This window comes from Pleurodeles waltl, chromosome 6 (genome assembly GCF_031143425.1).
Source record: "Pleurodeles waltl isolate 20211129_DDA chromosome 6, aPleWal1.hap1.20221129, whole genome shotgun sequence".
NCBI classification, from domain to species: Eukaryota; Metazoa; Chordata; class Amphibia; order Caudata; family Salamandridae; genus Pleurodeles; species Pleurodeles waltl.
In genome coordinates this window covers 241,125,928-241,139,731 of record NC_090445.1, presented here as the reverse complement: position 1 = coordinate 241,139,731, position 13,804 = coordinate 241,125,928, and the positions used below count along the sequence as shown (strand labels likewise).

General features: G+C 44.2%; 1 protein-coding gene across 8 annotated transcripts in view; it reads right to left on the bottom strand.

Moving 5' to 3' along the window:
• TANC2 (tetratricopeptide repeat, ankyrin repeat and coiled-coil containing 2) overlaps positions 1-13,804 on the bottom strand; it is a 1,999,198-nt gene that overhangs the window by 1,736,824 nt on the left and 248,570 nt on the right. For 5 of the 8 annotated variants that reach the window (XM_069238000.1, XM_069237998.1, XM_069238005.1 and 2 more), the window contains exon 3: positions 4,448-4,570. The exons of the other annotated variants lie outside the window; for them this stretch is intronic. The gene's annotated coding sequence lies outside the window, so the exon portion shown is untranslated. The remainder of the gene's footprint in view (positions 1-4,447; positions 4,571-13,804) is intronic. 8 annotated transcript variants of the gene reach the window in all.

Genomic DNA, 13,804 nt, shown 5'->3' with positions numbered 1-13,804 from the left:
ACTAGGTTGTTTTGGTAGTACTGGATGTCATTAGGACAAAATGGCTCACTCAATGTTCATGCAGTAGGTTTTGTGCTTGGGTCGTAAGGTCATATGATTATTTTTAAGTCTGTATTCTGATTTGTTGCAAATGTATTTCTTTGCTCACATCCCTGTGACTTTGCAGTTTTCATACTGCTCTATGAAAAAATTTGCTATATAAACCCTCAAATTTGGGGGTGAGACAGATATTTTTGGGGTTCTACTAGGGATACTGTCCGAAAGAAGGCCCAAGGCAGCTCCATGGGCAACGTACAGTGTATGTATAAGGTAGGACAAGTACTGGTGTGTTCTACATGTACAAGAAGTGAAATACTGCTAGATGCTGTTTTCACTATTGCAAGACCTATCTCTCCCATAGGGTAACAAAAGAGATACAGAGTTTTGGGTCTCTGACCTCAAAATTTAAAAATACATATTTTGGTGAAGTTGGTTTTTGAATTGTAGGTTTAAAAATGCCACTTTTAGAAAGTGGCCATTTTCCTGCTTAAGCATTCTGTGCCTCTCCCTGTCTGTGGAATACACGCCTGGGTCAGGGTGACAGTTGGGCTGCCTGTGCATTCACTCTAGACAGTCACACAAAGGGAGCTGAGAGTCCTGAGTAGCCAAGTGCTGCCAATTCCAGTTCCTGGGCCCCTTGGAAGTGAGCTTTGGTGCAACAAAGAGGAAACTAAGCACACCAACCTCGCCTTGTTGTAAAGAACTAACGCCTCGCCACCGATGCCGCATCACCTGCCCTGCAACTGTAAGGAACCAACGCCTCAACTTCCCTGCCTACCATTAAGGAACCAATGTCTCAGTTCCCCGGTAGCAGTAAGGAACCACCTCCGCAACGGCTCCAGCAATGCCTCACCGCCCTGACACTGTGCAACAGCTTTGTTTCCTCATCGTTTTCCACTGTACTATACTCGAGGTCTGTGGGACTGGCCCTCACTCGCGAGTGGCGGACTGTTGGAAGTGACTCCGTCAGGATGCCATGATAGCTCCAGTTGTGTTTCTAAGCACTAGAAAATTCATATCTTTACTTGTGTGTGTTTGATTTTTGTCATTCTGGTCTTGTTTCACTAGGACAAAGTAAGTGTGTGTGTGTGTGTGTGTGTGTGTGTGTGTGTGTACACACACTTTATACACTGCCTGTGAGATAAGCCTGACTGTTTGTGCCAAGGTACGAAGGGGGGAGCAGGGGTTATTTTAGCTTTGGGGCTCCCTTAACCTGACTACAGTGAGGGTCCCTATTTGGACAGGGTGCAAACCACTGCCAACTAGAGACCTCATTTCTAACACTGGTGATCAGCAGTGATGATAGGACTTGATTTTCTACACTGCATACAGTGATTGGCGTACACTACTTCCATATCGCAGACCATTACGTACCAGCATACCGTTTTCCTCTTTTTGTTTTTGCAACTCTTGAGTTTTAGCCACAATCGTGCCTCAGTCTGGTGAGTCATCAGTTGGAGCTGCAGATTTGGTGTCTGAGCAGGAGAGGTTGGAAAACTATATGGTGCCTTAGCTCAAAAAGTTCTGCAGGAAGTTTAAATGTCCTACTAAATGTCTCACTAGGAAGGAGGAGCTTGCAAAGGGCACTGAGGGCCTGGTTGGCAGCCAGTAAGGGTGATGAGCACATGGAGGATGGGAATGATGTTGTGAAGGAGGAGAAACAAAGTCTGCACCTAGGATGGCTGGAGGAACCTGCATCACCTGTGGGGCGGATGACCAGTCTGCAAGGTGGAAGAGCTCCCGACAGAGCTCGCAGCAGTATTTCCTCTCCAGGTCTGTCTCCAGAGGACATGAGGAATAGGCAGAGAGCCAGGAAGCTCGGGTTGGAGCTGGTAAAGCTCGGGTTGAAGCAGTAGAGAGAAAAAGCTTTGGAGGAAACGAGACTGGCCCTTGAGGAGGAGAAAGTTCTTTTAGCTCATGAGCTCAGGCGGAAGGAGCTGTACTTTAAATCCAGACGGGCTCGGTTCAGCTCAGATGGTGGCAGCAAAAGTACCATGTCCAATACTGAAGAAAAGGTCCACATACCCAGAGACATGGTTTCTAGGGAGTGGGTAACATACGCCAATGGGCTGAGGCATATGAGGGCGTTCCAGAGGTGCACAGGATCCCCAAGGTGGACTGGAGAACATGCACAGGGAGTCATATTCTTGGGTTAGGGAGGGACACACTCCTGGCTCTAGATGGGAGTGACAGGGAGAGGTGTACCCCCACAGAGGAAGCCCTGGTCAGGGAGTATGGAATCACCCCAGAGGAGGGCAGGTTGTGTTTGAAGGGCAGTCAGATACTGTCTCACCAGATGGGGGATGATGTGGGCTATTCAAGGCACTGACTGGTTGGGTGAAGGATAGTATGGTTAACACATGTGAGGGCTGTACAATTTGATTGCTGGAGAGCATATGTTCAGTCACGGTTTTCCAGAGCTATTTCAACACCTGGTGGAGTGTGAGTTCTATGACCCCAGGGAACCTGGACTGGAGGCAGACCTCTGGGTGAATGATAGAGGGTCTGAAGAGGCATTGGGGAGTCACACTAATGGTAGTGGCTCAGATTTTCCACATCAGAGTGAGGGGGAGGCTTGACGTACCCCAGATAGGTCCCAGTGTAGTAGCAGGGTCAGGGGGGTAGAAGGGCCCCAAGTCCTTTCCAGGAGCAGGAGAAGGGTTGGGAATGGGCAGAGGCCCACAGTGCCCTATCTTCAGCCCCAGTGCTTGGATTGCTCTCAGAAGGGGCACAGGCAGGGGGACCTGGTCTGTACCAGGAGACCATCCACTGACGGGAATCCTATAGCATCAGAAGAACTTGGGAGGGCAGCTGTCACAAGCGTCCCACCAGTTCTGGTGTCTGGCATCACCACTCAAGAGCACAGGGTGCAGAAGCCCAGAAGGAGGGGTGAGAAGGGGAGGCAGTGCCTGGTTGGGGGAGGGGGGTTTTAGTGGGTTTCAGGGGTTGCCCGCACTGAGGTCAGAGCACCTCAGGAATGACCCTGGTGATGCCACTTTTGGCTTGGGAGGGCTTTATGCTCTGTCAGATGGACCGGGGTCAAGAGACCTGAGCCAAGCAAACTCCAACACAAAACATGAGGAATGGTTTTCCCTTGCTGGGGGGTGGTTGTTCACCCTCGAAGGCACATGCTCAGCCTAAGGGTACAGACCCTGGGTTGGGGAACCAGTTGCAGGTTAGCAGTCCTGAACTGGTGGGAGAATTGTACAGGATGGCTGCCACTGGAGCCCTGACACTTCTGGAGTCTGTGGGTACAGCATCCAAAAGAAAGGTACAGAGCACCAGGAAAGGGCCCATGGGGAGGAGGAACTCACCCCGATTCCTATGGGTACAAACCTTGGGCTGGAGGACCAGTCTTAGGATACCACCCCTGAACTGGTAGGAAGCAGAGTGGACAAAGGGTGCCAGTCACCTGGGGATACCATTCCCCACTCTGAGATACAACAAAAGGACTGACACCTGGCTCTCATCACTGACACCTGTCAGTGGCCATTGTGGGCTGCTGTCCTTGAGGAAAGAGTTGCCTTTGGGTTAACAACAGGAGTCATACCCAGAGGGTGGAATGGGCCACACCACTACATTGGACATGATGGTACTGTCTGCCTACTGGGATACATTTGTGAGCAAAGTATGGTTTAGGTGCTGCACAGATGGGGTCTGCAGGTGAGGAGGAGGATTCCCCATGTGTTAGCTTAGTGGGTCCTGAGATTATGGACAGAGGAAACCAACTGGGTTCAGAAAGGCGTAGAACTGGAAGGCGCTCCTGCTGTTATAGGCCAGAGTCCACGTTCTATCTCCCTAAGCAGTGAAGTCCATCAAGGTATTGATTAGTCTGTCCTGGCTTTAGGCTGGAAGAGGGTTGTGCAGGGTTATCTCCAAATGTTTTGCCTTCTTCCTCCTATTTTCTTCTGAGCTGTTTTTGTTGGCTTTAGGATTCTGGGCACTTTACCACAGCTGACCAGTGCTAAAGTGCAAGTGCTCTCTGTCCAACTTGTACTGGTGATTGTTTTTTCCATGACTGGCATATCTGATCCACTCGTAAGTCCCTAGTTATCGTAACTTTACTTGTGTATGTTGGATTTTCGCCGTTCTGGTCTCGTTTTACTGAAATAAATAAAGGCTATTTTTCTAAACTGGTGCGGAGTTCTTTTGTGGTGTTTTCACTTGTGTTACTCTGTGTGAGTGTGTGTACAAATACTTTACACATTGCCTCTGAAATAAGCCTGACTGCTCATGCCAGGCTACCAAGGGGGTGAGCAGGGGTTATCTTAGCTGTGTGGCCCCTTACCTTGATTAGAGTGAGGGTCCCTACCTGGACAGGGTGCAAACCACTACCAAATAGAGACCCCATTTCTAACAGGAAATATTTTATTTACTAGAATGACTAGCACAAGGGGTGTTGATTTACCTTTTCATAGAAGTGTCAAACCTGCCAAACCACTGCAGGTAGTAAGTTCCAATGCTTCGCCTCAGACAGGGTCCTGGACTCCAACAAAATGAGGACATTTAAGTAGATAAAATCCTGGTCCCTCTAAAAAGAAGAGGAGGAAAGGCAGACAATGAAGGCAAGATCATCAACAAGATCAAATACTACAGGATGATAAAATACCCTATAAAGAGTAGAGGCAGAACAGCAGAAGTGATGCGTGCAAAAGAGCTTTTTGTACCCTCAATTATCCCTTGCCTTACTGCACTTCATGTCCAAAAGAGAGATTATAACCCAATTTTTTAAGGAGTCCAATACTGAACTTAGATGTCTTCATTAAAATGAAGGGGTAAATAGTGATATTGGGACAGCAGACTGTTGTATTTTTTCACAAAGCTATTAAATCACTGAACATTTGAATAGTTTCGTAGGAAAGACATCTAGACGGCCGGAAAGGGAAAAAGACGATTGACTAAATGATGAAAATATGCATTACAGTAGTAATTATGCTGAATGCCTTTCAAAAATATGTTGATTGTTCAATTCACCCTCTTCTTCTAATGGGACAGGTATGAGAGACATTAAGCAATAGAATGAGAGGGAGAATAAGAGCTAAAAAAAGATGCAGACGGAGAAGAAAGAGATAGGGTAGAGAGGCAGGAAGGGCTTTCTTTTTTAAATTGACTTTTTTTTGGAAGTGCAAGTTGATGTGCTAGTCTCTCCACGTTTCTTCCAATTGAAACACCAGAGGAAGATTCTGCCAAACATACCTTAGGGACAGAGGGCACCAACGGGTGGTGCTTCTACTTTGGTTGCCAGTGGAACAGAGATTAAAGTTTAACATACTGAGCTTGGTACATCAGGCCTTTTACAGTACTAGCAGCCCCTCCATTTAAGATCACATTTTAAGGTGTCTCCCTTATTGTCCTCTTTGTCCATTTTCCAACTTCATGGCTTCAGTTGATCCAGTCTGGGAGGCACAGACTTCCCCTTGGCATTCGGGTCATCAGAAATCATAGCTTGTGCTGCAAAGCTCTGAAGACTCACTGTATCTCCAGAGTCTCCCATGGGTTGATCGCGAAATACCAGTAGCTTGTCACCAATCTTGGAGTAGCTTGCGACCCATCCCCTGAGTTGTTGCGTTTTTAAACTCTGCACTTGTCCTGTGATGCAGGGAAACTTGACAGGAGCTACAGGCACCCCACCCTCTCCTTGAGAAAGAAGCTTGACCATAAATAAATGTCTCAAGTGGGAGCACACTGTTTGAAAACTCAAACCGTAAATACTGCCTTCACATGAACTTTTATTGCATTAAACTCAGTGTAAAATAATTGAAGAATTATTGCACTACATCTAAAACACACGTTTTTCAGAGTAGCTATACAGTAATTTTTCATTCACTTCATCTTTCTTTGTTTCTCCTTAGCTTTGTTTCTCACATTTTCTCTTTTCGTCCTTTTTCTTTTGCTCAGTCTTTCTTTTTCATGTCATCTTTCTTTCATTCTCTTCATCCTTCTCCTTTTCGTCTTTCTCTATCCCTTCATCTTTGTCACCCTTTTTTCTATATCTTTCCACTTTCTCGCTTTGTGGCTGTCCCTTTCTTTCTCTCATTTCTTGCAGACCCTCCTTTTTTCTTCTTTTTCTCTTGCTGTCTCATTTCCAAACTGTTCCTTTGATTCTCTCACCCATATCACCCCCCTTTTGTTCCTTCTTTTCTTTTTCTACTGCCTTCTTTCTTTCTCTGTGCATTCTCTATCCTTTCTACCAGTTTTCCTTGCTATCCTTCCTTCTCTCTCTCGTCCTTCTTACCCTCTTCCTTTCTTCCTTCCTTTTCTTTGTTCCTTATCAGGTTTTCCTTGTTTTCTTTCCCACATTTTCATCGTTCTCTTATTTCGTTCTTTCTCTCACTTTTTTGTTTCTTTCTTTGCCCTCTGTTCTTCCTTTCCCTCCTGCCTTTCTTCAAAAGTGCTTTAATTCCTACAGCTATCTCTTTGCATATTAATTCAGGTGTCAATTTTGCCTCAAATACATACACATGGACCCAGGTATGGCTGCAGAAATACGCTTACTGATAGACCTTACAAAGCCTGTACATAACTGTTAATGGTCATAATTAAGGATGAGATGTATATGTTAAAAAATAACTATCATTTAGTTTGTTTGCCTGTGTACGTGTCTCGGAGTGTTTGGGCATTTTGAACTAGAGCAGTGAAATGTCAAGTACTGACCTTGTCAAACAGACTGCAACCAAATGACTTTAAGACTATAAGCAAGAAAATGGCGTTCTTTCCGCCCCTATATGGCATAATAAGCATTGTGTCACCCCCTTTATTTTAGGACAAAAAGAGACACCCATCTCTCACGTGTCAAAGTAAAAGGACTAAACAGCTCCTGGGAGACCCTACAGGGCACAGCTTTTATGCCATTAATAATTGTGCTCCCTGTAATGGGATTAGGTGTTCAATGGCAGCGTTTATGTTGCTTGGCCTTTATGTACCTTTATACAGTAACTAGGCAGTCGCGCCACATAAGTTTATTTGATCGGAAGTTGCTCTCACTATTGAAAAGATCGGAGACCCCTGCTCTATATGCAGTCACCTACTCAACCTCAGCGTCAACAGGAAGCAGAATAAAACTTTGCAAACTACTTAGATACCAGTACTTAGTTTGGCTGCCATTCCATTAAGGCAACTCTATAATGTTGCTCCCTATGCAAACACATTTTGCCTTTTTCAGTCTTTGTTGGGGCTTTGGCCTTTAAGCAGAAACTCTACTAAGCAATATGCAAGTAATTCTAGCCCAGTTAAATAATACAATAAGTAAATGTACACACTATTTAATCATGTCTCTCAATGTTACTGCCAATGTAAGTATAGATGAAAATATGATATCCTTTCCTACATACTAATATGCAAACACCTCAGCCAACATATATCCTGCTGACAAACATTGTCAGGACAACCCCCCCTACATAAACACTTTGTAGCCTTCAATCTATCTTTTATCTCTAAAGCGCAAAATTCAGTTCATAAACTTAGCAGTCTCGCCATGGCACACACCTGCAACAACAAAATACTTCAGGCTTGGTGTTCTGCTTTGATTCAGACTGAGAGGGAATGAAGCTAAAGAATCAGAAGAATGCAGCACTCTTAGACTGCGTAATGAATTTATTAAGGCACTTCCCAAAGAATAACGTGAGCATTTAATGTGAATGCAGCAACACACATGCAACTCTTAAAATAATAACAGCAGTGGAATAATAATAATCAGAGCAAATGCAATTCATCAACAATAAATATATATCCAGTGACTACGTATATTTTTGCATGCACACAGTAATGCTAGACCTTAAGAATTAAAAATGCATCACCATGGCGATCAAATCCAACATCATCCTTGTCTGCCAACATCAAGCTGTGGAACCTGTGACAGCTGAGACAGGAGAAACCACCCCAACAGGATTACTCTGAGCAACGTGTCCACTCTTAGAGATGAGTTCATTCTACCTCAGTGTCATGCTTCCCCACCTTATATACATTAAACAAACTTAAGAGGAAGGTTCTAGAAATCCCCATCCCGCAGATTAAGTTGTGAAATTCAAGCGCTGGCCATAGTGGGTCAGTGTTGAAAATGACACACAAGAGACTGGCCAGATCACAAGGTGTATTTCCAAGACCGAGCCGTACCCTTCTCTACCATAAACATTCTCAGCCTTGTACAGTCTTATCAATGTTTCATCCCCCATTTTACGTTCTCTTCTCTGGTGAGAAAAGCAAAAACACGTTAACAAGCTGTGCGTGGAAAAATACCTGTGCCACCAATGTTACGGCATTTGAAGCTAAGCACTCTACCCCCTTTGACCACTGACTTCCATAACATACCGGTTTAAAAGTAACCCTTTTTGGTTTAAACATTGCAAATAGATTAGGTATGCACTGTACATAGACTGATTACAACATAAATCACTACGAGTATCCCGCCTAAAATATTGCATAATTGCTCAACATCAGGTAACCAGTTTCAAAACCAGTCCCACCACCCTTGGTCCACATCTTGTTTAATTCCTTTCACCAATTCATGTAAAGTGTCAATATGAGGCTGAATGGATATAGACTGGTCTGATATGTTAAAACAGCACATGCCCTCAAATTCTGAGCAACCATGATCGTGCTTTAACAGTAAATAGTCAATGGCGGCCCTGTTTTGCAATGCAGCTTTTCTAGTACCTCGTATATCTAGCAATAACTCAGCTAAAGCAATGGAGGTATGATTAATGTTCTTAACCTTTAAGCATGCTACCTTGTTAATAAGTCGAGTATTATAAACAGCTAATCCTGGAACTCCTACTATAGAAATGCTTAAATTCACATATTCTGATTTAGATGATAATTGAATTTCAGAGTCACAGTCTTCCCTTAATTGAACTGTTTCCCTCGGATAGCGAGCATGTACAGAGTGAAATGGAAACATCATGACTCCTAATCGTGTAAAGGTATACGGTCCACCAGTTATATTAACAGGAATGTATGCAAAAGTGGTATTTCCACAAGAGAACAACCATCCCACTGGTAGTTTGACATGCTTGATGTGACTAGCATGTCTTGTCTCCATACTGTGACTGCTGCTATTATCCATTTTCTTACAATGTTTATCGTTTCTATGCTGACAGTGTTCGTTGTTCCCACAGGATCTCTCGAGGAGGCCCATTTGTTGCCTCTAGGTGCACCTGTGTACATGTTCCGATTTTGCACGCGTCACAAGTTATAACAAACATCACCGTGGTAATATTGTAAGTAATCATCAGGGTCATATTGTCCCATTTTTCATCCGTTACCTCTTGGCAAGACCTACAATGTTCGTAGGGAATAAAATTAGATAACACGTCACTTTCTTGAAATGCTCCATCTTTGTTGGTGGTATTAAATATTTGTAATAAAACCTTGCCAGGAGTTGGGATAGCCACCAAACAGGTGGAGATGACATCCACAGTACATTGCATCTGAGTCATACAAAAGTCCGACCTTTTGAGAACGACTCGTGCCAGATGAGTCCAAACATTTACAGTAAAGTGCAGTAAAGGTGTCGATGAGTGCGGTCTGTCAATCATTTCGGAGCTGAGAGCTTTTGGTCCCTCTTGACCCCACACGCACATGCCCGAAGGGAGACCACATAGAACAGCTAGCACAAAGACACCTTGTAGTATGATCTGTAAAAGAGACAAGTATGATCATTCTCGCAAATAACATTTATCCGCTGGTACATATTTCCATCGTTCTCTACCTGGTTTCATGACTAGCAGGACATTGTCATTGCCCTTTGGCTATGATTTCTCCTGGTTCTGGAGGATAATTTGCGGATTCTACCCACACCTTAGCACAGGGTTTTGTCAGCTGAGCCAAAACCTCCCTCCCTATGCACTGTATAAATGGCTGGGGAAGTCCCCCCTTTCACTATTCCATTATACACTGGGATAATATAATTCTGTCTCCAGATTGTATTATCAAGTCAGTGTCTCCACTATTCCGCAGAATCGTTTTGATTTCTCCTTGGTAGTCTGCATTGATCATTCCCCCAAGACCTGAATGCCTTTGAGTGCCAACCCAGATCTGGGACCAATCAATCCGAAATGCCACAGGGGAATCTGTATTCCAACACTGGTCTCAAAGTGTGCCATATCTCTTGGTTTTAATGTACAGGATTTTAAGACATGTAGATCAAGACCTGCAGTTTCTGGTGTGGCGTGGTAAGGCGCTAAGGCTCCTGGTTTTATTTCCGAATACATGATGGTGTTAGTTGCTACATGGGGTTGAATCTGTAATACTAGGGTTAACATTCGCAGTAAAGGGGTCTCTGCATTTGTCAATGGTCTGTTATTCAAAATTTGGAGGGCTTAAATTGAATGCTCTGTCCAGTTTTTCAAAGTTCCATCTGATAGTTTTCGTAATTGGGCTTTTGATTAAGCTATTCATTCTCTCAATCAGTCATGCAGCTGATGGATAATGATAATATGGAATGTGATAAATAAACTCAATATTGTGTTGGGAGCAATAATCGTGTACCAATTTTCCTTTTGAAATGTGACCCACTGTCCCTCTGGACTTAGAGTGGGACTCCGTAATATAACATTAACAAGTCCATAGTCTTGATGGTGGTGTACTGGGTAGCACGTTTGGCAATCCGGTAACCAGAACAAGTGTCTGGTACTGTGCACGCCTACTGACATCCGAGACTAGTCGGTAGTGGCCCAATGTAACCAATTTGCCATATCTTTGCCAGCAACTTCCCTCCCCCCAACTCACCTTTGACTGTTTGCGAGACAGATCTCTGTTGTGTGCGCTGACTAATAGGACACTGCATGATCACTTTTTTATCAACTCTAGGGGAATGTGCATCCCTCTAATCTCTGTCCCCATGCACGTGGCCTTCTCTCTTAGATGTCCACATTTTTTGGTTTGCCCACTTAGCCATCCCCACCAAGTCAGAATCCTGAGTCACTCCTTCTGCCTCTGAGATTTGGGCTTTGACATCTGCAAGGGAATTGAACCATCATTCTAGTGAGTCGCTGGGACAGTGGGCATCTACATGATACACATTAACTGTACTTTGCTGTAGCATTTCCCAAATTTCTTGCCACAAACCTTTACCCTACACCTCCTTAGAATGTATTTGTCAGTTATGTGCATGCCATTTGGGAAGCCTGGTGGCTAACCTATTGGCGGTAGACAAAGAATCAGTATAATGTGACAAGTCCCAGGCAATTCTTCTTTCAGTGCCTGATACACAGTGTACAATTCTGCATATTGACTACTCTTCCCTTCTGTAGAAGAAAACAACTTCTTGGTGACTGGGTTATATGACACTGCCTTCCAATGTCTTTTGGCCCCCCACGTACTTGGTTGAACCATCGGTAAACCATACAGGCTTCCTATACTCAGGGGACAGGGATTCAAATGGCTCAATCCATCTCACTGATGACTCTTATCTGTGGTACCTCGTGCACCCTCTCATTATCCTGCACAGAGGCTTGTGACACCTGTTCATGTAGAGCTGCTGTCCCTGCTGGTCCTACTCTGGCCCTGTTCTGTATGTACCATTTCCAACGTATGATACTAGCTTCTTGAGCATGTCCTATGCGATGAGTTTTAGGTGAACTCATCACCCACTGCATTATTGGAATCTCAGTTCTTACAATCACATTATGACCTTGGGTCATTTGCTCAGCATCTACTAGAGCCCAGTAACAAGCAAGTAACTGTTTCTGAAAGAGAGTATATCGCTCTCCAGCAACAGGTAGCTTTTTGGTCCAGAAACCAAGGGGCACCCTTGTTCTTTCCTGCTTTTGCCACATGCTCCAATTTGCATATTGCCCCTGAACGGTTACATGCAACTCAATGTCTCCTTCCTATACTGGCCGTAAGTCTAAAGCCTGTTGAATCTCCTCCTTTACCAAGTCAAAAGCACACTGCTGCTGCTCTCCCCAAACTCATGTTTCTTTCTTGTCACCTTGTACAAAGGAGTTAAAAGTGAGGGATATGATGTCTCCAAAAACCAAACAATCCAGTGAATCGCTGAGTCTCCTGCTTAGAGCGGGGAGTGGCAAATTCTAAGATCTTTTGTTTTGCCTGCGGCAACACCTCACTATGTCCCTGATTCCACTCAATTCCTAGAAACTTCACATTTTGAGAGGGTCTCTGTGTCTTATCTGGATTATTCATCCACCCTTTGCTCTCAAGAGTTCCACAACCCGGTTCAACTGAGTCTGCACCTGTATCTCTCTGAATCACCACATCAATATAATGGGTCAATTGCACTCCTGGAATGAAAGATACTTCATCCAAGTGTTCTACCACCAGCCGGTGACAGATGGTAGGGCTATATACATAGCCTTGTGGAAATCTTAGCATCCGGAATTGTCTGCCACAGTGTGAAAAACTGAATTGCTCCTGATTCTCAGGGCCAATGGAATTGAAAAGAAAACATTAGCAATATCAATGGTTGCATACCAGGTCCCTTTATGTTTTTGTATTCTTTTAATCAAAGTGATGGGTGTTGGGGACCGCAGCAGTCAAAGGGGGGGGTACACTTAATCAATTTGCAGTAATCAACAATCACTGTATAGCGCCTATCAGGTCGGCGCATGGGCCACAGATGATTATTCCATTCAGTGGTGACTAGAGCTACCACACCAGCCTCAATCAACTCCTGTATAGTCTCACTCCTTTCCCCATGCTCTCCTGGAATTTAATATTGTTTCAAACAAACAACCTTGGTTGCTCGAGGCACCTTCACTGGGGTTATCTTTAGATGACCAACCCTCATTGCTGCCACTGAAATGTATCTCTTTGATCTAAACTGATAACAACCATCGTCAAAATATAAATTCACACCCTTATGAATGTCAATTCCCAGTATATACTCTAGGAGGGGCACAATTAAAACAGTACATTCTCTTTTTGATGTTCTTCCTATTTTCATTTGAACAGTAGTCTGCAAGGCAGGGGTATGTTTTCCACCCAACCCTGTGATGGTGTAGTGCTGACCGGTAAACTTTTTTGGATTTCCATAAATTAGAGGCTTCCGCTCCTGTGTCGACTAATGCTCAGACCTTTGAACGTTTTTCTTCCTCCAGTGTATTTCTAAATCAACATAGGGTCTGTTATCTTTACAAGTCCATCCCTATACCAGAGCTTGACCTGTTTCATAATCTGATTTAAACCTGTCAACTTTTGCCCAAGTCAGGTCTGGATATATATTTTCATATCTGCGAGCAGATTCCTCTCCTTCCCTGTTCTCAGCAGTTAACCACTCGCTGTCCAAATCTTCCTCCTCTTTCCCTCGTGAAGAAACATTTTTCTCCCTCTCTTTTCCACCCTCCTGCATCTGTGGCTGGCCCTGATTCACTCGTTTATTATCTTCCTTCCCTGCTGCCTTCCTTTCTGTCCAGCCCTCTCTTACGGTACATCTCCCACAAGCTTTTGATATCTATCCCATCAATCTGTTCCTTGTTGACACCATCCTTCAGTAATGCCATAAATTTGAATCTCCTAGATACTCTTTTATTATCTGTGTGACTAAGACCTCAAGGCTCTCTCAGGTTTTGTCCAGTCTCCAAGCTCTCCTAACTTGCAAACTGCCTCCAGTACGTATTTCAATGCCTGCCCTGTCTGGTTAGGAGAGAGTCATTATTACCTGCTTGTAAGCTGGAAGAGCAAGGCAAATGATTTTATTTTGCACTGACACAGAGTGCAGTAGGGTCTAACAGACGGTGACCATCACCCAGAAAAATAGCAGTTTTCATTCCCTCCTTTTTAATTCTCTTAAGGTGTACCAAGGCTTGTC